The sequence below is a fragment of the Tupaia chinensis genome, unplaced genomic scaffold (genome assembly GCF_000334495.1).
Source record: "Tupaia chinensis unplaced genomic scaffold, TupChi_1.0 Scaffold143695_1, whole genome shotgun sequence".
Classification (NCBI taxonomy): Eukaryota; Metazoa; Chordata; class Mammalia; order Scandentia; family Tupaiidae; genus Tupaia; species Tupaia belangeri.
This window is the reverse complement of record NW_006203543.1, coordinates 367414-389909: the sequence shown is the minus strand read 5'-3', so window position 1 is coordinate 389909 and position 22496 is coordinate 367414. Positions and strand designations below refer to the sequence as shown.

Genomic DNA, 22496 nt, shown 5'->3' with positions numbered 1-22496 from the left:
GCCCTATAGAAAAAAATCTCTCTCTAAAAAGGAAAATTTATTATAGTAATTTGAGTGCTATAGTGTGATACTACCATAATAATAAACATATGGGTCAATAGAATAAAATTGAGGATGCAGAAATAAATCTTTACATTTACCATCAACTGGTTTTCAAAAAAGCCACCAAGTTTATTCGATGGAAAAAGAATAGTCTTTTTAAAAAATGGTAGTTGATGTCCACATTCAAAAGAATGAATTGGAACTCCTAAACTCACACTATACACAAAAAAATGAACTAAAAATAGATCGCAATTCTAAGTGTAAAAGCTGAAACTAGAGCTTCAGTGATATCCCTGCAACTTCTCCTCTCCTCCCACTTGCATTGCTTCTCCCTTTGAGAATATACCCCACTGGAGTGGTACATTGTTACAGCTGATGAGCCTACATTGACACATACTTATCAACCAAAGCACAAAGTCCATAGTTCCTGTTAAAATTCACTCTCCCTGTATCAGGTTCAACGCTGTATATATCTACTATTATAGTTATCATACAGAGAAATTTCATGGCTCTAAAAATACTCTGTGCTCTCCTTATTCATCATGTCTTATAAGGCCTGGATGGGGAAACTGTCAGAGTAAAATAAAAATAGCACTCAGGGGAGATGAAAAAACTTAAGGAATGATTATAATAGATGTAAGGCTTATTGTCCTTGATGTTCTGATAATGATAGCAAGAGGTACTTTTTATTTCTGTGAAGAAGATGTTACCTATTCCATTTTCAGGTATATGTTAAAACACACAATTTGGGGGCCATTAGATGTCATAGCAGTTACATTGTTGGACTTCTACATGGCCAACTGTGGTTTGAGATCATGGCTTGAAACTCATGTCGGGCACATGTCTGTGTGCACCCAAGATTTCAGGAGGACAATGGAGGAGAAAGGTTTGTGGTATGGCCATCCCCCAGAAGGGTGATTTCTCACTTTCCCTCAGTGTGTCTGTACCCCCACTCCTCCCCACCAGCTCACATGCCCTAAGGCAAAAACCTCTAAAAATGTTTTAGACAAATCAAAATTAAACAGGATTTATTTAAACAAAGGGTGGACAATTCAAATTGGGCCGTCTCCTGAGAATGGTTTCCAAGGGACCCTGGATAGCTGTGTGGTTACTGGGTATGGATGTTTATAGGAAGAGTAGGTAACATCTACATGAAAGGAAAGTGATGTACAAAAATGAACATGAGGGAGTGAGGTAGAGAAATCAACCAGATGAGCTGTAGGACAACCTAAAAGGTAGGCTTTCTGTGATTGACCAAAGTGGGGCTGGTGTCATTGGCTCTGGCTTAGTAAAGAACTCAGGAAAACAGCCCAACATGTACGATTTCGGCTTATCCATAGGAGTCCAAGTGTGAAAGTACAGCGGCCATTTTAAGCCAAATAGTTTCATTTAAGACCCTCTATCAGCTAGCACATTGAGAATCTCCTCTTTCTAGGACAGACTTTCCTTCCAACTAAAAATGTGCTAAAAGCAGTAAAAGAATTGTCCTACAAGATACAATCTCTCTGTGGATCATTGTCGCGCAACAGACGACTCCAGAGACGGTCTTCTCTTCAGCACTTTATTTCCCCAGGCTATGTTACAGAAGTTCTTCCCTCCTCCCCAACCCTAGGACCTTATAAAGGGCCCCTGGCCAATCGGGACGTTGTCCACGTGTGCGGAAATCAGTTCTCGGGTAGGGATTGGCTGCATGTGATGTTCCCGTGCTCTCCACGCTCCTTGCGCACCACTTCCTCGAAGTTGTTTACAACTTCGAGCGCTTAGTGAGCTTCCGCTAGGTGCCATCTTTAAGATGAGCACTGTAGGTGATGGGCGGGGGCGCTCCACAGATCATTAAAATTTTCTAGACTGATTCTTTGCAATATCAAAAAAGGGTAGGAACATGCCTAGTTTTTGTTTTTATTTTTGTTTTTTCCTTTATTAAGGTTTCTGGCAATGACAGCAGCCAGATCCTTCCAGAAAAAAAACTACTTAGGGCCACTGAATAATACAGACTATCAAGTTGGGTAAATCCTTAGTCTATCTGAGAAAAGAATTATTTTTAGAGCCTAACCAGGTAATCCCCTCCAGGGCTGTCGTATTTTTCTTCAAATAAAGCTAGCCCTTTCTGATCACTGCTTGTCCTCCTGTCCCATGGTTTCTCTTCTTAGTTTTGACTATCTATATGTTGCTTTTTCACCGTGCCCCTATGTTTCTTCCCTTTACTTGAGAGAGGCTTTTCTCTTGTTTGTATAGAAGCAGCTGTGTTATTTGGGGCGAGTTGCTTAACATACTGAAAGAAGAAAGTAAACTCCTTTAGTAATAGATCTACTAATAGCTTTCTAGTGATTGGGGAGCTATCCTTTCCTCCCAGCCCATTGTCATTCCAGGTGGCACCTCCAAATGACAATGATGACTGATGATGTGGCCTGGCCATGCGGGACCCATGGATCACAGGCAACTCAGTGCAGCGCTGCCTCACTGTGCTGAATGTGGCCTCTGAGACCAGAGCTTGGATGTGACCCAAGACCCTTCTCTGGCTTCTGTCCTGGTGTTTTTTATACAGGATCTGCAGGTGTTACTGAAATAATTTGTCCAGGAGTTATGTGCGTCTTGCTTACTAGCCTAGATTTCCCTGCAGGCAATGTAGTAGAGGAAAAAAAAAAAAAAACTGAAAATGGAATAATCGATGGTTACATAATAAAATAGCATCCTAGAAATAGCTTTGTGTGCCGGTTGCCGAGATGAGCGCATATGGTAATCACTAATTTAGCTTTGCCTTTGAACATTAATTTAATTTGGAATGAGAGATCCAGACCAGTATTTAGCGTTAGACATATGATTATAATTTTAGAATTAGCAAGAAAGATGATTCAATCTCTTTTGTGCATCTTAGAGATAAAGTGTTTTAAAGAAGGAAGAGGGGGTCCTGATTTGAGATGGTCTAATCAATCAGATGCTATGGACTGAAATTAAGGATGGGTTTTAATCACACTGAATGAAGTACATTTTCCATGGCCATTGTGTTGACCGGTGTGACTCATTCCAAGCACTTTGGACATCTACTGTTTCTACCTTTCTCCCTTGAAACCAATTTATGTTGTACATGGAATATTCCAAGCCACATGTCAGTAAAGAAGAATGGTGTCTGAGAATATAATGTCTGCAAAATGGCCACAAGCCTGCAGATTACAAGGCAATTTTAGATACTAATGCAATTTCTAAGTAGTAAATATTGCCATTCCAAAAGTAATTAAAACAATTAAAAGGAAGAATCACTTAAGCAAGTATCAGTAAGTACTGCTGACCTGTTTTTCACTTTGTAGTCAGTTTTATTTAGGTATAATTCAGTGTTTGGCTCTAGTCTAAGAATCATGCTGAGTGTTTTTTTAAGGAAATGTTTTCCTCAAAGGAAACGTTCTTGTAGTGATGAAGTAGCAAAAGAGAACAGAGAATTCATGACTCTAAAAGAAATGAAAAAGTCCCAACATGCAGTGTATAAGATCTGGAAGAAAACATCTGAGTGTGGCAAATGAACTGCGGAGAGTAGTTACCTAACTACACAGAGCTGTAGCTGCAGGAATAAATCCTTACTGGCTGGATGACAGTGGGGTTGAAATGAAAGTTGTTCTAGAGGATTAAGTCAGCTAATTAGAACAGGCATAGGTGCTTTACTGAGAATGAATGTTTGTTGTATGACCAGATTTTTTCCTGCCACATCTGTTGGTAATTGAGTGTGTATGTGTGAGTGCGATAAAGGAGAAGAGAAAGGAAGAAATAGAGTGGAACTATGAAGTGTGAGAGAGGAGTGCAAGACCTCTAAAAGGAGATAATATGCATTTGATTTTTTACCTCTCAGTCTTTCCTCAACTTGCTGAAAATGTAAGGTCAATGTCAGTTTATGAACTGTTAAAATCAATCATCACTTGATTGTTTTTTTGTAGGTTTTTGAGTTTGTTGAACATTCTTTTCATCTTTTGATCAATGTTTCTCCTTAGTTTGTTTATATTTTATTTTCTTATTTGTAATTTCCTTTCCTGGCTACATTAATCTATGTATTTTCTTAATGTTTCATTTCTCCCCAAATAAATTTGTAATAATAAAAAATTATATTTTGACATAATAGTTCAAGTATTAGTTATAGTAATAAATGTGAATGAAATGAATTTTCCTATTAAAAGACAAAGACTTTCAAAATAAAATATAATAAAAATATTAAAAATAAAAGGAAGGGCAGTGTTGTTTTAGATAATTGCTAGCAAAAATTAGGGATTTCCATGCTATCATTTTTAAAATTAAGACAGAGGTTATTACAAAAAACTAAGAGGATTTTGTTTTTATATTAATTGAGAATAAAATTAATGATGTAAATACAACACTTTCTACTAACAAATACATTATTATATATCCACATGCTTGTTTTATTGTTTCATCAGTCAGATAGCTGTTTGATCAGAATGAATTCAAAAGAACATGAACATTTTTCAAAATTAAGGAAATGTTGCCAAAAGCAGTGGAACACAGTTGTAGTGAAATATTTTAACTAAATCTTTGACTGACTGGTTAAAAAAATATGAGCTAGAGATACTGAATAACATAATTAACAAAGTTGGTTTATTAGATATGTCTTGCATGATGTCTCTTGTAACAAAGAATTAACTAATTTATTTAATATACACTTATAAAGTATTTGTTAGTTGAAGAAACGAGACACTATGGGTCTTAATATACCAGGGAACCTGGCTTAATCTGGAGGAGATCAACACATTTTTCTGAGGAAATGGCTTATAACATGTGACCTGAAGGATAAGTTGGCACTTGAGTAAACAAGGAAGATTCAGGAATCATGCATGCATGCAAAAATACCAATATGGAAAGGATGTATGTCGGGCTATATTCCTATAAACTCAGGAGTATGATTAAGAATGCTTTATACCAAATTGTCCATGTGAATTATCTTGAGGGATAGTATACTTTCATTTACAATTACATATGGACAGTTTCTGACTGATGTTTTGACTTATTCTGTTTTGATTTTATCTGGGTGCAAAAGTGATACATATTCAATAGAAACTGTACTTCAAATTTTGAGTTTTGATCTTTTCTCAGGTTAGCGATAGTTGATATGACACCCTTTTGTGATGCTGGGCAGAGGCAGTGAGCCACTCTGACTTTTAGTTTCTGCACAGTATTCAATAAATTACATGAGATATTTAACACTATTATAAAACAGGCTTTGTAGTAGATGATTTTGCCCAACTGTAAGTTAATATAAGTGTTCAGAGCACACTTAAAGTAGTCTAGGCTAAGCTATAGTGTTTGGAAGATTAGGTGTATTAAATGCATTTTCGACTTACAATATTTTCAATTATCTGGATGTAACCTGATTATAAATTGAGGATCACCTAGAATTGTTTATGTGGTAGAATTATGGTGAATATAAGCACTATTCAAAGCAAAAACAAACAAACTCCACTCAATACATTAGAAGTGAGGACAGTTGAAATCGCGTGTGAAGATCAAATTAATGAAAGGTATCGATCTCAGAAAAACCCTGATGGGGAGGGAGGAGCTTTTCAAAAGTAGTTCTTGAAATTTAACAGACATACAAATTATCTAGGATTCTTGTTTAAATGTAAATTAGGATTCAACAGGTAGAAGCTGTGGCTTGAGAATTTGCATTTTTAAGGTTATTTTCTTCTTTATTTATTCTTAGTGGTTAAATTCAGTCTAATGTCAGTGCTTCCATTTACACTCTAGAGGCAAAGTCAATCTACCAGTCATTTACACCATTTGATAAATCTTATTTTTTGGCAGATCTCTGTTCTGTTCATTCTTGAGGAAAAGAGATAACTCACATTTTTTGTTATTTTTATGAACTGAGAAAAATAAGCATTGAATTTATACAATGGGAACCATCTAACTGACCCAGAACTATCATTAACTCTCTGGCAGTAACTTTATAAATGTCACACAGACATATCTCTCATAGTTCCTTGCTTCACGATCAAAGGATTTGCATCACCAACCATCACATGTCAGCTATAAGCAGTACAGGTGTTCTAGCTATAAATCTGTGAAACTGTAACTTAAACATAGGTCAAAGAATGTTTTAGAATCTCTCTTGCTATATAAGATAAATGATTACATTAGCATTTCTCATCAGATTTTTTTAAAACTCAGTTGAAACTATTTGAAGATAGAAATAGCTATTTGAATGCTGATCTCAATATGAAATATAGAATTCACAGAGTACAAAAAAGTATTGATGGTTTAACATTCAATAATCAGGATGCTATAAATTTTACATTAAAATTCAATAATGTAGTAAAAACTAGAGTCATTACAGCTAGAAAAAAATATTTTCCAAGGCAGCAGATACCCTTGGTGGAAATGAACAGTTTCACATAGGAAGAAAATCCAGAAAGTATGCAAACAAGACTCAGTCTATTATATATCATCAGAGATTACAACAGATTATGACAAAACAGCAGGTTACTAGAATAATTATAATCTGCAACACATGAAAACAGTTTAGAAAATAGATTAAAGTCATACTCCCTGACCGTAGACTTGTCAGGGTTGGAAATACAGGCATAGAATCAGACATTTATATAGGCATCTTGTGCTACCTTCCCTTGTCACCAAATAAACTTTGAACCAACAGTTTGGTACAGACTCAAGTACTTTTGCATTGTTAACAAGTTCCCACCTGATGCCACTGCTGCTCAGGTGAGGACCACAGCTAGAGGAGTTAAGTTCCAGGTAATTATAAAGAGCTGCTAGAATTGAGAACTCGTGAACTAGAAGGATCAGATGTTAGGATTATCCTGTCCTTCTCCTATGCATCTTTTCTATCTGAAAAGTCATTCTTCTTCCTCCAAGTAACAGCTCCTGGATGCCTCCGAATCAGTCAGGCATAGAAGTGCTCCGATTGTGTTTCTCCAATGTGTTCCAATAATAGAGTTTCTCAAATTAGTGAGTGCAAGGATCCCCTGAGGTCATTACCAGATATGCAGCTTTCTGGGCCCTACTTTAGAGGATAAGAATCAGCCTGATCTAGGGTAATCTCTGGAAATCCATAATTTCTAGACATACACTTTGAAGAAATTTCTGATATAACTGGTTCTGGAACCTGACTGAGAATGGGCTATATATATTGTCTATCACCAAGTGTGATGATCCATAGATAATTGTATGTAATGAGTAAATACTGTAGGTTTTTTCTTCTCTTTTGTAGTTATAAGACTTATAAATGTTCAATCTAGGGACCAGCAGATGGTATAGTGGTTACCTTGCTGGATTCCCACATGGCCAACCACAGTTTGAGTCTCAGGCCCAGTGACTTGAAGATCACACTGGGTAAATGTGCCTGCCTATGTAAGGTCCTGGGAAGAGATGGAGGAGAAAGGATTGTGGCATGGCCACCACCCCACACCCCTGGCAGTGGTTTCTCACTTTCCCTCTCACTGTGTCTATCACTCTTTCTCTCCTGGCAAGTGCATCTTCCCTAACGCAAAAACCTCTCAAAATAAATAAAATAAATATTCAATCTAGATAATATGAAGATACTACAAAACACAGAAAAGTAGAAAAATGTCACAGCTCATTCTACCACTGAAAGGCAAACATTTTTCAACTTTTTACATATTTCATTATACATGTTGTTTCACTTGACTCAGGTCGTATTGTATATATTCTACCCTAAGTATTTTGGGGGGAAGAGAAGGTAAGAATGTTTTCCAAGGCATTATTCAATTGAATGTATTGTTTCAAAGACTGGACAACCCTTCAAATTTTTACATTTCTATTATTGACTCATTCTTTTATAGAAGACTACTTAACCAAAACTAATGAACAAATAAAACCTTCACGACCCTCAAAAAAAAATTTCCCCTGAGCTTTGGGGGTTTCCTATTTAATATTCTTAATTCATGTTTTGATTCTTACAAGGCATCCTAAATTGGAACAATTTCTTATTTTCCAAAAATTTATGACTGAAGTATTTCTAGAGCTGGTCATTTTATTACTATGTTAAATCATCATAATTTTTACATGTTAATAAGTTTTACGTGTTACCTTTTTGATCCCTTGCCAAAAATTGTGTGATGTTGACGTTTGCTTAGCAGTCTCATAAGGAAGGTGCATGTATATTGAGAAACTTAGTATCAGCTCTTCTGTCCTTAAAAAACCCAGCCTGAGACATCATCTTACTTTCAATTCATGCAATCTTCTTTCACTCCGCAAAGACAGAATCAGGTGAGATGTAACTTTCTGCCAGTAGGTGCTGTATTTTATGTTGTTGATTCTTTTCTAAATAGTGTATTAGCCAAATTGTTTCATTATCCCTCTTTTTTTACTACAAGGATACAATTTATTTATTTCTCTTCCCATTGAAGTCATTTGTACTTTTAATGTATGAGCAAATGCTGCTAAGTGACAAACAAGTATAAGCTGGATCCCTAAAAAGAGACTTTCAATTAAATAATGATCTAGCCCTTAAGTATCCCAGAAGAGTTAAATTAATTTTTTTATTGCTCTGAATTTACTTCTAAGACGTAATTTAGACCTTGAGAGAAAAACATGACTCAATAGTATATTGCTAAAACAAAGTATAAAATACTTTTCCCCATTCTTAGCCAAATTTTGTGATCGCTAGTGTTTATTGTGCTGTCTTGATAATAGTGAAGGTATATTTTTATCCATAAGGACACTGTGTTGGAAAGTAAGATACAGCTGTAAAATACAGCTTATGTTTTGATTTTACAGAATGCAGTTACAAGTATGTGTTCTGAAAAACTAGTCAAATTTTACATGACCACAATGGCATAGAGGAAAATTAAGTAAAAACAGAACCCCATGAGTAGTCACTCTGCATGATTCATTCAAGACTAAGATGGGAGGGAACGAGCACAATCAGTGTTTACTCAGGCATCAGTGCCAGATTACCTGAAATGACTTCTAACGCTACCCTGAACTCATCTCTCCACATACCTCTGATGTATTCAGAACTTCAGTTTTCTTAACTGTATGTGCTAACAGAGAGAAATGACAGGTGGTAGTTAAAATCAGTCAAGGACTAAGGAACAAGGCGTTATCAAATGTCTACTTTTTTTTTTTCTTCTCTATAGGGTGCGTGCACTCGCCAGACAGACAGAGAGAGACATAGAGACAGAAATTGAGAAATCATCCCCCAGGGGGGATGGTCATGCCGCAATCCCTTCTCCTCCATTCTTCTCTCGGGATCTTGGGCACGCACATGCATGCGCCCGGTGTGAGTTGTAAGCCACCTGGTCCGGGACCCGAACCATGGTCGACTACGTGGGAGTCCAGAGACATAGCCATTACGCTAACTGCTGGTTCCCTCAAATGTCTACTGTTAATCTACCAAAACAAATTACCTTGCTTGGGATCTTCAGTTGACATAATCAAGGGGCCAGATTGACCACTCCAATAATCTCAATAAACCCATTGCAGATAGATAGTCAGTTATGTATCTGCCTAAAATCTTGTAGTAATTCTCAAGATGAAAGTGAATGAAAAATTGAAAAATTAATCTTTTAAAAGAAAATGTTTCATTCTGAAAGACTGTATTCCAAACTTAGACTTCAGCTCTTTCTATAATGGTTCAACGCCCATAAATATATTCAGTTCTATAGCAAGTACTAAATAGTTCTCCATGTTTGTCTTTATTTTTTATACATTGCACAGAAAAAGCTTTTCAAAGGTTAAATATATGCATCAACCTTCTTGTGTTTGGGAAATACTGGTAGAAAAAAATTGTTATATATATGTGTGTGTGTGTGTATTTATGGTATCCAAATATATATATATATATATTTATGGTATATTATGATGTTCCTAGGAGGGTTAAGACCATTTCACTTTTTGTTTTCAATTCCTTGAAAAGAGAGATTAGAGTCAATCCTTTCCAGGAATCGGGACCTCTATTTTTAGCCTCTGCTGATTAAGACCCTGTTATCTAGATAGGACTGAATTTGAACTGAGCATGCTTTTAGCTTCTGCATGGTACTTACAGGGCTTCCACAATGTTCTGGAATATATATGATTGGACAGTAAATCTTCCTTACTGGAGTTCACTGAGGAACATTGTTGGAACAAATTGGGTTAACTTTTCTTTGAATTGTGCTTTAAATTTGTGTTTTTCACGGGAATTCAGTTAAGATTAGTTATTTCATATACACTTTATTTTGCTAATGTAGACCTTGCAATTTGTTAAACTAGCAAAAAGCGAGATAAAAAAGTTAGTTAAAACCAAAATGTGAAAAACAAGAAGTTAGCGTCTATGTTGGAAAAGTAGGACTTGGCTTCTTAATAGAGACAGATGAGATGCATGGAGTGAAAAATGGTGGATGCATGAAATAGAAAGACAGTCATGCTTAGATTAGACTGAGAGCGTTGTAGAAATGGGAAATGAAAGGGTGAGAAGCAGAGGGAGAGCTCCTTGGAGGGAAAGGATCGAAAGTGAAAACATAACTGCACCAGAACTGAGAAACAAAGTACCATGAGTGAGATTGTGTTGCTGCCAGAATTTTGTATGAGAGACTTGGAAGAATAAAAAAGGTCTGGTTGTAAATTCAGAACTAGGTTTGGCTACTTATGTCCCTGGTGTTAGGAAAAATATAAAAGAGAAACATCTGTTATATCCATTTAAATGGTGAGATAAAATTATAGAGAATGAGAAGACCCCAACCAAGAAGGCTGTCACTTTTTCTCTACAGAAAGACAGGTAGTATTCCAGGAAGACAAGCCTTAGGAGAGAGTAGCTGAGTCTGTAGGAGAAAAGCAGGTAAAAGCTTTGGTACTTGAGGAGGACAGTACCTGATTTTGTACAGCTGTTGGCTACCTTAAATCTTCCTTTTTTTTCTTTTTCTTCTGAGACCCAAAATGATCTCTATCCTCTCTGCAGGTTCTTTAAACAATGACAACTTTAAAAGACTCCAGATGGCTTTGAAAAAAAACTTGAAAGTCATCCAGGGTGCAGTGTGGGCCTTTGTAGACACCCCATGTGGAGTCGGTCTGAACACTCTTTAGTTTTTCTGTTTGGATTATGTCCTGGAGATGAGCTGCAGGGCCAGCACACACACAAAAACTTAAAAATTAAAAATGCGCCAGTGGTACCCATGTGTGCTCAAAAGTGAAAACTCCAGTTCTTACTGCTGTGAGTTCTTGAAGCCCCATTGGCCTTGGTGCTCATCGCTGTGCCCACCTCACTCTGTGCCCTACCTGACCTTGCTGTGAGCACAACAGAGGATGTGGAGATCAGCTGAATAACTTATTTCCTGTATCTCAGACATCAGTTTCTAATGTACCCTGTCAGTAGAATTACTGTTTGGATAGAAAATTTAACTTAGCATGGTTTTATTGTAAATATATTAAAAATATTCATAGATTGGACAAATTTTGTCTACTTTTTCTCTAGAACTGTTTAAAACACCATCATCAAATGTCTATAGAAAGTCAGTCTCTAGAGGGACTTTCATTAAAAATGACTTTAATAATAACCAATAAGCATAAGCTACTTTTTTTTCTTTTTAGGTTTTTGTCATAGGGTGTATTGCTCAGCAGAGAGTGTCAGAGAAAAACAAAGAGAGAGAAAGTAAGAAATCACTCCCCCGGGGGGTTGGCCATGCCACAATCCCTTCTCCTCCATTCTCCTTCTGGGATTTGGGCATACACACAAAGGCACCGGGTGTAATTTTCAAGCCACCAAATACAGGATTCAAACCATGGTTGGCCATGTGAGAGTCCAGTGTCTTAATCACCATGACACCTACTGGTCCCATAAGAGCTACTTTTAGAGGATGGGCAGATTGCATAAAACTAAATTTTAAATTCCATGTTTTAAAAGAACAAAGTGATTATGAATTTAAGAATAGTATAAGAATTATTTGGAGTCACTGATTTCTTGAAAAGAAATAATCTTAAGTTTTAAGATAGTACAAAAATGCAAGACCTTAAAAATGCAAAGAAAATATATTTACATGTGGATTCCCATTCTAGGAAAAAGCAAAGGTGTGAATATGAGAGAGAGAAAGAGAGAGAGAGAAGAGGAGGAGGAAGAGGAATAAAATGCTTCTTCTCTTGAATTATAACAAGATGATAATGTTAAAAATATATTTTTCAGATTACCCAGTCCCTCTTTCAGCAGACAGGTTGATGGAGAAGAACATGTGGTGTACCTGTCAGGAGGGAGAAAGAGTGATTATTTCTCTATTCTTGACCAAGGTCTAGTTGTTATGAGAGTATTACTTTGACCATGCATAAACTTATGGGGAGATATTTTATTTTTAACACCATTTCAACATCAGGACATCTTGTATTCCATCTGTGGACATGAGACATAAGAGATGGATAAATACTGAGACTGGTTCAAATGGCAAAGTTGGCTCATCTAAAATATCCTTGCCTTGGAGTAAATTTTCTAACCCTCCCAGGGTAATAGTGACAGATGTCAAAATTTATATTTGAATTCTAGTCATTTAGTCAAATAAAGAAATGCAGTAATGTACACTGGTCACCACGAAGGCTTTTTGCACTCCAATTACAAGCATCATCAGAAATCCACAGTTATCAGGGAAGATAGTGTTCTGGTTGCTGCTTATTTTTCTCCAAACCCGTGTGTAGGAAGATTTTCAAGGGATTAAGGGCAGTTTGCAGAGTCAAAGAGGAATCACATCATGTATTGGTTACTGACAGCATAGTATTATCATCAGAAGTATTTAGATATAGGCAGAAATTTCCACCAAGAATACAGGGTGAAATTATTTGTAACCACAGCTTTTTGAGTAATCTACTATCTAGTAATATGTAAGTCTAATAGCAAAAGGAAAATCAAAAGTTTGCCATCAGATTTAATGAGGCAAAAATAGCGTTTCTCTAACTTCAGTCACTTAGATTCCATCTTCATAGTTTTTACATCTAAAAATCACTTGTACTGCTATTTAGTAAAGGTTTGTTTTAATTGATCCACTTTTTAGTTAAATACATTTATTTTAAGCAAAACTAAATACCATAGAAGTAAGTCATGTTACTAACTTCTGACCAGATACTGGTATTGCGTAAGATTCTGGTCCCAGTTCTGTTTTCTCCCTGTTAAAAAAAAAAAAGAAAAGAAAAGAAAAGAAAAGAAAATTAGCAGGTATTAGAGGAGTGTTAGAAACTCTCACTAAACTGAGACTTTCTCCTGGAAAGAATGAGAAAGATTAAGGAAGAACTCAAGAAAAACAACAATGTTCTTTAAGCCCCAATTCCTGAATTTCTTGGGATTATTTGCATAGCATCGAAGTTATCCCTGGCATCTTCAGGGCAGGTTTCTTATTTCCTGGTAAACCCTAGGATGAAAGAGAGTTTACAGTGTCAGTGTGATCTCAAGGGACAGATCAACTCAGCCCCTGGCGAGGATACACTCTCCACAGGCTCTCCCGCCTGGACCTGCTACAATATGAGTACAGCAGTAGAGTGGAACAGAGTGTCTAGAACAAGGCAGAAACCTCAGGAAGGCTGAAAGATAGGTCACAGAGAGATGTGGTCATCTTTCTCTTCACTCAGCCCTAACCCTAGGCTTTCCTCTCATAGAATGTTTTGGAAACCACACTTAAGATGAGATGATCAAAAGATAAAGAAAATTTGCATTTGTATTTTTTTAAAAGAGTTTTTTGCTATAGGGAACATGCATTTGCCAGAGAGACAGAGAGATAGAAAGTGAGAAATCATCCCCACACTCCCTCCCCAGGGAGGATGGCCTTGCCACAATCCCTTCACCTCCATTCTCCTCTCAAGATTTTGGGCATGCATGCACATGTGCCTGGTGTGTTTTAAGTCACTGGGCCCAGGACTCAAACTACTGTCAACTACATGGGAGTGCAGTGTCTCCTGTTCTGACATCTGCTGGTCCCTGTATTTTTACTTTTTTTTAATATTGCCAAATGGTGCATCTGTTTGCCTGAGAGAGACAAAAAGAGAAAAAGAGAAAGAGGTAAAGTAAGGAAGAATTCCCTAGGGGGAATGGTCACACCATACTTTCTTTTCCTCAGTCTCCCTCTTTTTGGGATTTTAGACACATGAGCCTGGGTGTTTCCCAAACCACCGGTTTTGAGATTTGAATTGTGCAGCCTGCCATGTGGAATCTAGCTGCCTTAACTACCACTCCACCAGGTGCCTTCTGGTGTTTTTACAAATGTGAATAACCACTTCCCTGACCACTTTATACAAAATAATACCACCTCCATTTTATTTACTATCACATTTTCCTGCCTTATTTTATTCTGTAGCACTACCACCACCTGGCATCATATACATTTTATATATACACACGAAATTATCCTGTGTTTACATTTGCCTATCTGCTTGCTCATTGATTAGTTAATTGTCTTCACTATTAAAATGTAAACCTAGAGGATAGATATTTTTGGAGTTTTGTTACAAGCTATATATGCAGCCTCTAGGATTACCTACCACATACTAAGTACTAAATAAATATTTTTTTAATGAATACGAAGGAATGAAAGAACTGCCTTTAGACAGGACTTAGAGAAAGAGGATTTCAACATCCAAAAAAGACTGGTAATTGTAAGGATCAGTTGAATCATGTTTGGGATAATGTATGATCCAATTAAGCAATGCATATTTATCGCCTAAAAAAACAAAATGTTGGCATAGAGTTTGAGATGATGATGATGATGATTAGTGATGGGACTGAGTATCTGGTGGTTTCATCTTGTCACATCCTTTTGGAAGAAACGTAGCAGCAAGTCTTTTGTTAGATGCCTGTTCAGCATCACTGACTTGTCAAAGTTCACAGTTACTGATATTCCCAATCACTGACAATGAGGTGATGAAATGAACCCACCCGCTAGCAATGTATCTTTGCTTACATATGTACCTAAGCAGGCCACAGCTGTTTTTGGAAAATGGAACTGTGGAGATGAAGTGCACAGAAAAAATTTCTTAGTGCAAGAGTAATAAGATGTGTTCTATGGAACACAACTCTGGAATGATATTGGATGTACACAAGGAAAAATAAAGTGGGGAGGAAGGAAACTATGGCCAAATAAATTGGAAAAACCTTAGAGCATACAAAGGCAGGCAGCTATTGGAAGGTGTTTGTTTGTTTGTTTGTTTGTTTGTTTGTTTGCTTTCGAGGGTTTCTTTGCTACAGGGCGTGTGCACTTGCCAGAAAGACAGAAAGACAGAAAACGAGAAATCACCCCTCAAGGGGGATGGTCATGCCGCAATCCCTTCTCCTCCATTCTCCTCTCGGGATCTGGAGCATGCATGCACATGCGCCTGGCATGAGTTTAAGCCACCGGGTCTGGGACTTGAACTGTGGTTGACTGCATGGGAGTCTAGCGGCATAACCACTACACCAACTGCTGGTCCCTAGTATAAGGTTTTAAGAGGCTAATTCATTCATTTTTTTTTCCCAAGCATATTTCATGAAAGAATTGCTGTCTCTACCTCCACCTCACCATGGGAAGGAACCCATAGGACTGATGACCCAGTGGGCTCACTTGGGAAATCTTGGTATGACTAAGAGAGGATCTAGAGAATTGTTGCAGATTAAGAAGAGTCCTGGGATGAAACACAGACTACTGGCCTTTCTGAGTAAAGACATTGTCTCAAAGAAGAAAGTCATGCTGTAGCTATGTTCACTGATGGACTCTGAAAACGTGCTTAGATAGGCACCATCTCCATACAAGGACAGGCAATTTTTTCTTAATTGCCAGAAAGTGTGTGTGTGTGTGTGTGTGTGTGTGTGTGTAGGGAGGAAAGAGAGAGAAAATCTTCAATGGGAGCTTGATCATGCCACAATCCCTTACCCTCCATTTCTCCATCCCATCAGAATTTTGAGCAAGACATTTAAAGGACACAAAATGAAGGACTGTTTGTATGATATCTTTAACTGGACCAGTGTGTAGTGTATTTGTGCTGGGAAAATTCATTTTACAAACTGTGGTTATGTATAGTGATTAAATGTATAAAATAAATAAAGATGAAGAGGGGAATAAAAAGAATTTTAGCATCCACACATACATGCCCAGCATGTTTATCAAGCCACTGGAGACCAGAACGTGAACCATAGTCAGTTGTGTGGAATCCAGCTGTGAACAGAACTTAAGCACTGCTCTATATGGCCAGCCCAAACACAGAGTTTGCATATGAAGTGCAGTCTGTACTGCTGGTTGATAAAATGATTGATGTAGTAAAATGAATAATAAACCATTCCCATAGTTCCACTTTTCCATGACCTTCAACAGTTACATTTCTGGGTCTCTGTTTCCTTATTTGTAAGCAGAATTAGATTAAGCCATCTTTGCAGCTCCTTCCCACTCCAACACTCAAAAATCAAATGGTCTTTCGATGATCTGTTCCAACCCTATGGTTGTTTTATTCTAAAGGACAAACAGGCAAGATACAGATGAGAGAAGAATAGATAATCATGGGAAGCTTGGAAGGTACTAGCTGTATAATGGTTTTCATGCCTACTAAGCCTTTAAAAAGTCACCTTCTCTAATGAGTCTGTAAATAGACTTCTGCAGACAAAGTTGAACACATCTGAGATTTATGCCCAGCACGTACAAATGGAATCCCATGGCACTTGTTTAATGTCTTAATTTTTGCATTAATTTTGAGTTTCTTAGAGTTTACAAAAGATAAGTTTCAATTTTTCTCTTTTTAGTATTCCTTGAAATGGCTTCCTTGATCTAGAGCCAACAAGATGCTTGAATGTTAAGCTGAAGCTCCTAGTGTCTCAGACTTTCATTGAACACACCCTCTTGGCTCAAATTATTGATAATTAGTCCATCAAACACTAGGGAACCACATATCCCCAAGCCTTCAAAGTGAATATTATTGCAATAAGAGAGAAGATGTAATTTATTCTAAGAACTCTCCCAAGGTTACACAAATTTACAGATAACAATTACAGAGCTTTTCTCTCTAGCATCTTCTTCTTGTAGTCTCCCTGTGATTGGAACTATTAAATTCCAAAGGAGTTAGAGTGACATAAAAAGGAGCACTGCCTCATGCAATGGGGAGCAGTGACAACACAGAGTTGTTGACTCTCTAGTCTGACTCCAGTTAGAATTGGAATTGGGAGCTCTGAGCACTGGCTTTGAATTGCCACTGTTAGGCAATCACTCAATTTGCAGCTTTTCTATTGTAAAATGAAGGTGTCAGAATAGAAAATCAGGGATATCACTTCCTGTTGTTGTTTAAGTATGTATTTTCATGTTTGGGGGAATAAGAAGAAAAAGGGTCAGACAAATATCAATAGGGAGGCAGCAAGGGGAAAGAACATGGGCTTGACTTAGATCTGTGTTATGATGCTGGGCTAAGCTTTTTTTTTTCTTTTTTTGCTTTACAGCACATGCATTCATAGAGGGATGGGGTGATGGGGCAGGGGGGTAGTTGTGGAAGAGAGCGAGAAAGAGAGACTGTGAGAGGGAAAGTGAGAAATCACCCCCTGGGGAGGATGGCCACATTGCAATCTCTTCTCCATGCTCTTCCTGGGATGTTGGGCACACTCAGATACATGCCCATTGTAAGTATCAAGCCAAGCCATAGGGTCTGGGGCTCAAGCCATGTGGGAGTCCCGCAACACAACTGCAATGCTATCTACTGGTCGCTGGACTCAGCTCTTTAATGGTTATTCTGAGCAGGAAGGCAAGTGGTTAGACCTAGGATGAGCTTAAGATAAGAGTAATATTTCTTTCCTGAAATCAGGTACAGGAGTATTACTCATATTGTGATTATTTATGCTTCAGCCATAGATTACAGATTCACTTTATTCATTATAGAATATATTAAAACCAAATTAAAATGAATAAATGTGAATAATAAATGAAACAAACAAAAATTTTTTTTGAGAGGTTTTTGCTATAGGGAATGTGCACTCGCCAGAAAGACAGAGAGAAAGCGAGAAATCAACCCCCCCCAAAGGGGGATGGTCACACCGCAATCTCTTGGGATCTTGGGCACGCACGCACACGCACCTGACATGAGTTTAAGACACTGGGTTTGGGACTGCTCTTCCTGGGATGTTGGGCACACTCAGATACATGCCCATTGTAAGTATCAAGCCAAGCCATAGGGTCTGGGGCTCAAGCCATGTGGGAGTCCCGCAACACAACTGCAATGCTATCTACTGGTCGCTGGACTCAGCTCTTTAATGGTTATTCTGAGCAGGAAGGCAAGTGGTTAGACCTAGGATGAGCTTAAGATAAGAGTAATATTTCTTTCCTGAAATCAGGTACAGGAGTATTACTCATATTGTGATTATTTATGCTTCAGCCATAGATTACAGATTCACTTTATTCATTATAGAATATATTAAAACCAAATTAAAATGAATAAATGTGAATAATAAATGAAACAAACAAAAATTTTTTTTGAGAGGTTTTTGCTATAGGGAATGTGCACTCGCCAGAAAGACAGAGAGAAAGCGAGAAATCAACCCCCCCCAAAGGGGGATGGTCACACCGCAATCTCTTGGGATCTTGGGCACGCACGCACACGCACCTGACATGAGTTTAAGACACTGGGTTTGGGACTCGAACTGTAGTCGACTCCATGGGAGTTCAGTTACATAACATTACGCTAACTACTGGCCCCAAAACAAAATTTTTTAAAGAGATAAAAAGAGAAGCTTGCTTTACATTTATGATTGAATTAAATATATATTTTTTCTGTAGCACGTTCTATCATTATAATTTTTTCTTCCTGACGCCTCATGAAGTGATGACTTATCTGTCTTCATCTATCATCTCTCTTCCCTCCCTCTATTCAGCTTTCCTAGAGTTTCTGGAACATATTATACTTTATTACACATCTGTGTCTTTCTGGATGTCATTCTGTCTGAACCTGCTGAAGAATTTCTGCCTATTCTTTCTGTTTATATTAAATGCTTCTGCGAAGCTTTCTCCATCTTCCTCCGGCAGACTTGGGGCTCCTTCACCCCTGCTTGAATATGTATTGTATCTCTGCCTTGAAGCAGTGGAATACTCTACTGGCTCCTATTGAATTGTAAATGGCTTGTGTTGTATTCCTGGGCTGGCTGCTCTCTACTGTGCATAGTCTAAGATCCATCGGCTGATTATTCTGCATGAACCCCACAGTTTTCTCCCTTGAGGTTCCTGAAGCTATGGAAAATCTGTCTCTGCCTAGATACTGCTCAAAGTTCACCTTATGTGAGTTCAGGCATCAGTTACAGTGCTATAGAGATTTTACTGCCATCTATGAACTGCAAAAAGCTTGTCTGTAACTAGGCTTCTCTAACAGCGAGGAGGGGCTTCTTATCCTTGCTGTGGAACCCTGTACTTTTCTGGTTCTTTATACTGAGTACATGATGTTCTCTTGATCTCTTCTGCCCTGGGTATGCTATAGAGAAGACGGGGATTAAGTTTTACTCTGGGCAATCAACAGCGTAACTTTCTGATGAACATGAGAGCTGAAATGGATCTTCTCTATTAAGCATAAACCTGGATGCCATGACATTTATGGCTTTGAACTTTGGCTAAACCCTGGACATGCCTCTGCTGTCATAATTGCTTTATTCGCTGCCTCAACCACAGACTAGTGTGCAGAGGGCTATGTCTTCCTCACTTTATATACAGAGTCTTTCAGTACCCTGCTCAGTCGGTACAACGACTTGCTAAATTATTTGTTGTTCTGCTGTTGTCAAACAGTTGAAATAGCTACTTAGCTTTTGCTGGTCTAGTCATTTTGCTAGTTAATTGTTTCTTGTCCCCCAAGTGGGTCATGATTATTCACAAAGTATGAAGAACCAAGTCAGTGCCAGGAATGAATGTTGATGTGCTGTATCTTAACCCATGAAATGCTACCACACAGAAATTGTGTCTTCAAAATTCTAATTCAGGGCCATGGTGCAAGTATTAACTGTTCTCATCAGCAAATTTATTTCTAGTAATAGGCTTGCACAGATCTATGTAATGATTCATTTAAATCTGGATTTCTAGTTAATGAATTATTATAATTACATGCATATACTGTCATTGGAATTCTGTCCATAAGGATAGAAAAAAAAATATGTAGCAGTAAAAAAACAATTCAAAAACCAAAATCATCCCTCTGCCAAGTGGTCTAATGATATCACCGGTTCCAGGGACAGAGCAGCCACGGAAGTGCCCATGGTTTCATCAGGTGCAGGGGTGGCTTGGAAGCTGGGCATCTGTCTAGCAGACTACAGAGAGAACTCAGAAAGAGCAGCTTGGGTTTGAATCTCTGGGCTGGTACTTCGGATTCAGATAGGTGAAGGATTTAACAAAAGAATTTAGACAAGTCAAAGAGACAATGATCATTGACAAATGCTGTTGTATAGCAGATCAGAATAAGAGTGTTATCAGCTTATAAGCATCACCAGAAAAGATTTGATTCTTTGGATCTTAGAACATTATCATTTACTCTATTGTATCAGTTTACCTTCAATAAAGAAGTAGGGAAGAAGGCCCACATTCATATACATTGTCTAAAGGCTGACCATGAAGCAGACTGACAGCGTACTTATATTGTTTGTATTTTTTCCCCCAGAGCTTTAAAAGAAATTTGTTTCTGAGAGTCATGATTTAGAACATTAAAAAGAGTTCTCCTGGGAATACGGTTTGGGGAAAAATGTGGTGAGAGGGTGAGACCCGGCAGCTGTGGGCATGCTCAAAGATGTGCCCAAACCCTCTGGGGTTAACTCTGCTCTGACTTTGGGCCATGGGTGCTTACCCAAGCGGCACCTGACAGCAGCATGGCTGGAAGGTCCTGGCTAACCAAGGACTCACTTGGAACCTTTCTTCTTTTTCTTCTTCGTTTTCACTAGTGTTTCATCTGGTGCTACCTCCACCAGAGTCCACTGCTACCTCCACCAGCTTTTGCAGCTTTTTCTTTTGTCTCTTTTTCTTGGTCTTCAGTGTAAAATCCTGGCCATCAGGTGGCCCCAGACAATCCTTGCCCCCTCATCAGAAGTATCGGAACTCTCCTCCCAAAGGGGGCCTCTGGGCTGTGGCTCAGCATGGCCTCCCTTCTTCTTGACTACAAGCTTGTGGTTCTCCTTTTCTTCTTCCAGCTTCTCCTTTTTAGGCTGCTTAGCCTTGGGTTGGGAGTAATTCTCCATATTGTTACCTGTTGTGTCTTTGTTTCTTTTCTTTTCTTTTTCCCATTTCATTTGGGTCTCTGCGAGGCCAACCCCTGGATCTGGGGCCTGTGACTTGTTCTTCAACTTGGCCATCTGCTTGGCAAAATACTCCTGGATGGTGAAGGCATTGGTGGTCATCATGGAGGTATCATTAGTGTCCAGAGAGGCAGTGCTGGACTGTTCCTTGGAAGTCTTCTTACTCTGTCTTTTCCCAAAAATGCAGTCAAGATCTGTTTTGCTCCAAGATGATAGATCCTTTCCTTTTGTGAATTTCATATAATGAACATGGTTTTTGGAGATTTTTGGGTTTTTCCTCAAGGCTAAAAGATTTCTTTTCTTTGTTGTCTGAGGAGTCTGCTGTTTCTGGCCTGTTGCAAGTATTCAGTTCTTCCAGAAGCTGGTTAAAATGATCTTGATGAACAATCCAGTTGTCTTCATTATTGATGGTTGCTCCAAGTCCCAGGTGGTTATTATTATTATTTTTTTAGAGGTTTTTGCTATAGGGCGTGTGCGCTCGCCAGACAGATAGAGAGAGACAGAGAGATAGAAAGTGAGAAATCACCCCCCAGGGGGGATGGCCATGCTGCAATCCCTTCTCCTCCATTCTCCTCTCAGGATCTTGGGCACTCACGGACACACGCCCGGCGTGAGTTTAAGCCACCGGGTCCATGATGCGAACCACGGTCGACTGTGGGAGTCCAGCGACATAGCCATTACACTAACTGCTGGTTCCCCCAGGTGGTTATTTTTAACTTGAACTTTAATATGATCTGTGGCTCCTTGTTCCTGAACCCCCAAACCCTTTCCTTTAGACCACTCCCTTTTCTCCAACATCCTATGGCCAAAATTGGAATCATCATTACTCCATGCTGTGTTTCTTGGGTTCATGGCCCTGTTCTGTTTCCATGGACACTCAGCCAGCATCAACATGTCAAGCACATGATGCTGTGGGCCTCTGGACCTGGGCATCAGCCACTACAGGGCAGCAGGACAGCAGAGAAACTAGAAGCGGGGGAGTCTTATGCCAGGTCAATATTGTCTTAATAAATTCTAGGAAGCTTTTTGGATGCTCTCTTCTGTAAAATGATTATTCAGAACCTTTTACAATCACATATCTCATTCAAAATCCAGTAATGCCATTCTATGGAGGAAAAATATCCTTTTCAGTAAACACTCCTTGCTCTAAACTTCATACTTCAACCACAAATTAACTCAAAATGAATCATGTTGTTACAGCTAAAATGCAAACTATAAATCTTTCAGGGAAAAAAAAATGAGAGAACATCATCAAGACCTAGGACAAGGCAAAATA

General features: G+C 38.3%; 1 pseudogene; it reads right to left on the bottom strand.

Annotated features, from left to right (window-relative positions):
- Positions 1-20827: 20827 nt before the first annotated feature.
- Positions 20828-22114, bottom strand: LOC102470274 (PIN2/TERF1-interacting telomerase inhibitor 1-like; annotated as a pseudogene).
- Between the last annotated feature and the right edge of the window lie 382 nt (positions 22115-22496).